Source organism: Canis lupus, chromosome 9 (genome assembly GCF_048164855.1).
Source record: "Canis lupus baileyi chromosome 9, mCanLup2.hap1, whole genome shotgun sequence".
Lineage (NCBI taxonomy): Eukaryota > Metazoa > Chordata > Mammalia > Carnivora > Canidae > Canis > Canis lupus.
In genome coordinates, this window is record NC_132846.1 from 51,348,240 (window position 1) to 51,352,076 (window position 3,837).

Sequence of the window (3,837 nt, forward strand, 5' to 3'; positions counted from 1 at the left end):
ACGGTCTGATTCAATGTACAGAAACAAAATAGCACATTCAGATTTGGTACATGTTCAGGTCTCTAATGCCAACTCTCCGGGTGGCCTGTTTAATGGGGGAAAAAAATGAAATACTCCGTTCCAGCCAAGGCCCAGGAAGGCCAAGGAGGTTTTAAGGATTTATTTACATTGAACAGTATTCCTCCTCAACCCAACTTGCTCTTTCCTGAAGGTTTCCTGAACCTAAACCTTTGTTAACATCCCAGGAAGAGAACATATTTTTCCAGTGGCTTTCAATATTTTCTGCTAAATATATTTCAGCCCACTGTTTGTCTAGGGTTTCAGCTTTCAGACCTTTATGTACTTTTGACACCTTGAGGCTGTTCCACTGAAAAATGGTGTATGTTTATTAAAGAGGACTTTATGTGCTGGGCGTTGGGGGGGGGGGTACGTTTCTGTTTGGATCTGTCTCTATAACGAGGGCTTCAGGATGAGATCCAAGTCCGAGGCCTGTTTGGTTTATGAAGCCCCTTTGACAAAGCGGGCCCTACGGAGCTCACACAAACCCTTGAATACCACCGAATGTAGAGGCAAAGGAGCTGTCTCTTCATAAGCGCATGGCTGACATGGAGGCCAGGACGGGGGAAAGACGAAAAAATCCGAGTTCCCAGAGCCTAGCTGCAGTTTCTTTTAACCCACCTCTCTCTGGGTGTCTGCTTATGATTGTCACAACAATTCTGGCCAGGGCAACGCACTCTGTCTCGCTGGAATTTCCTGACTTCAAAGTAGCCCCTTCCAAATAAATAAATTAATCAATAAAAGCCATCTGCTTCACCTTGACAGCAGGCTCAGAGCTGGAAGGGGTAGTGCTAAGCACGATTTTTAGGAGTAGTCGGCCCTCGGGACATTTCGAGGTGGGTTTTGGCTTGGAATTAAACAGGAGGTGGAGGCACAAATCAGGTGATTCAGAAAGCCCCTCTTTCTCTATATCCCCCCACCCCCACTCCAGCCACCACCTTCCCCAGACAATCCAGGCAGCTGGGTTTTTGGCTCTGGCAGCTGCTAAGCTTTGGCAAGCCAAAAGCACATTTCGTGGCGGTGATTCCTTTCCCAAGTTGACGGACATGTTTCTGTACTGAGCGCAAGGGATGTTTCCTGACTGTGCGCATGAATCAGAGGCTGCATTTTTCATCCAGGGCTTCTGGTGACAGTTTTAAGCTGGAAGAACAAAGCAGATCACAATGAGCCCCTATCATCAGGGTCCAGAAATAAAGAATCCATCCGAAAAGCGTAGCCACGTACAGCTTGGATGTATGAGTTTTTAGGTTTTAGGCATGCGAAGAGCAGCCCATTCCCCCGGAAGACGAGGCCCACGTCCATGATTCCAGACACTGCCCTTCCTCTTTCTCTCCGTGTCCTTGTGGTGTTTGCTGATTTGTTGGCTTCAGAAGTTCTTCCTTTTTTCAGCCTTCCTCTCCCAAGTGGGAAGATTTGCAAAAGCCATTTTGTGGCCCTTGAGTGCCTTCCCAGATGGAGGCGGGCTCCGAGATCCTGGGCAGCATGGACACCGCCCGTGCTCTGCCCTGTTACAGCAGGGTGACGACAGAGGGGACGCGGTGGCGAGGCCCCTCCATACCAGGGCCTGAGGAGCCAGCTTCCCAGAAGTCCGTGGATTAGGAAGGTCTGTCGGGACTGCTTCAGGAGCTGCCAGGGAACAACCCCCTTTTGTTTTGCTGTCTAGCATGTGACCAGAATGCTGCCAGCTAATTTTAACCCCACCAAAGTACTGCTGGAAAAAAACCCCCAAAAACAAACAAACAAAAAAAACCTATCTTGCATCTGGAGAGAGGAACGCGGTGGGCTGGAGAAAAGCTTTTTCAGCCTGTGTTCCTTCCTGTTTCAGTTTCCAGACTTGCATTATCGGTAACCTGAAAAATGATGAGTTTCACCAAATTCCTGGATATTGCACAAGAGGACAATGAGTCTATTTCGGGTGCTGTGATTGTGTCTGGCACAGACCCTGGAAGCCATTGTTTTCGGGAGGGAGAACGCTTTGGGGTTTCCTGGTGCTTTCCTTCTAGGGTCTCAAAGCCCCAAATGATACGGGGGTGGGGCGCTCTCCATGGCAACCGTGCTGGGCTGCTCTCTGAAAGGACCTGGAGGAGAAGTGGGTGGTTAGGTCGGGGAGGGGGGGAGGGGGAGGGTGGCAGTGGCAGTGGTGGCCTTGGAGGTGTTAAAAAGGTGGATCACAGGCAGTGTTTGAAGTGGGACAGCAGGGGCAGGAAGAAGGGAGAGGGCACTTTCACAATAGCTGGGTGGCCCCCTGGGACACAGGCCACCAGCTCTCCAGCTAAATTTCCATATCCGCTTTCAGCACCAGGAATTAATGGAGGACTTCATGGGGTTCCTCACCCTGGATCCCGGATTCTCAAAGCATTCCCAGGGTGGCTAATTGTTGCTGTCGGGGCGGCTGGCCGGGGTGGTATGGAATCTCAGGAGCCAGGAAATGAAGCGGTTTGGACAAGACAGCGTGTCGCTAGGCAGCTGCTGCCAGCCGTTCTAAAGCCAGGTAGTGAGATGGTGTCATTAACCCGAGTGTCTAGCGAGCAGAACCAGAAGATAACACGATGGCGAGGAGACCGAGCGAGGGGAAAGGCCCCAGTGAGTGCCGCAGCGCTCCAGGCCACCAGGAGCACTTGGTGGCAGTTGTCCTGACAGCTGCTGAGGGCTTCAGCTGCCTAAAAAGCCATTTGCTCAAGCCTGCCCTGTCTGGCCAACTTCTATGTATTTAAAGGATCCTCCTTGGTCTCTGAAGCGCCCCCTCCCCCCGCCCAACACCTCCTCCTGAATGGTCAGGTGCAGACACCACCTCTGGGAGGGCAGGGAGCCTCCTGGGAGACCTCCAGTCCATCATCTGCCTCTGAGCTGCTGCTGTAACCTGCCTGCAGTAGTCGAGATCGGTTGGCAAATTCCTAAATTAAGGTTCTGTTTACTCTGCTGTTCCAAAGGCTTGTTTTGAGCAAGATGTTGTGCTTTAATTAAAAAGAGGAGAGCTCATGAGTAAGTGAAAATATTTTTGAATCTTCACAGAAATGTCTGAATTCAGTTTCTTGTGTTTCACAGTGAGGGGGGTCAGGCTGGTCAGCACTTTTATCTGTGACACCACTAAAAAGTCTTTCTGTGAGCTGACAGCGGGCTCCCCTGCCCGGTAGACTTGGGAAGGGGACCCTAAGTCCAAAAAAAAAAGCGTTCCTGCTGCTTCTCTGTTGGCAGGGTGAGCCGGTATTCAGGTGTCATTAGGACACATTCCTCATTTACCTTTCCAGCCAGAGGCTTCCTAAATGTTTCATAATCGCTCCACAGCTGGAATGCAGCTGCTGCTGGGTGGAGCAAACACAACTCCTTCTGGGTCAGCAGGGTGAGGGAGGGTAGGGAATCTTGGAAGATTGGGAAAGTCCTTCTTTCTGAAGCCAGCGCTCAGGAATGAGTGGGGCCTCTGGTGTGAAAACTTTCCAGATGGGGGAAGGAAGGGTAAGTTTTTGCCCTCTGAGTAGATTCCAAAAAATTGCTTTCGGGAGGCCAACTATTTTGAAATTGCCTTTAAAGCAAACAGCACAAATGTTTAAATTGACCTGGAAAACCCTTCCTTTTTCCTTTCCCTACAATCCAAGTCTGTTCCCTTGAACATTAATCAACAGGCATTTGCCCAAGCTTCTCTCCTCCTCCTACCTCTTTATTATTATTATTATTATTACTATTATTTTGGTTTGGAAAACTTTGGGAAGCTTTCCCAGGCTGGAGCTATAGAATGTTTCCAGGAAAACACATAAGGAGTGTCTGTGTTTTGAGTTTCTCTGG

General features: G+C 49.9%; 1 long non-coding RNA gene across 1 annotated transcript; it reads right to left on the reverse strand.

The window, feature by feature from the left end:
* Positions 1–357: 357 nt before the first annotated feature.
* On the reverse strand, positions 358–2,348 carry LOC140640295 (uncharacterized). Its single transcript, XR_012036967.1, has 2 exons — positions 1,282–2,348; positions 358–1,197 (listed from the first exon to the last, which is right to left on the reverse strand). It is a non-coding gene; the product is annotated as an uncharacterized lncRNA (long non-coding RNA).
* Positions 2,349–3,837: the final 1,489 nt, after the last annotated feature.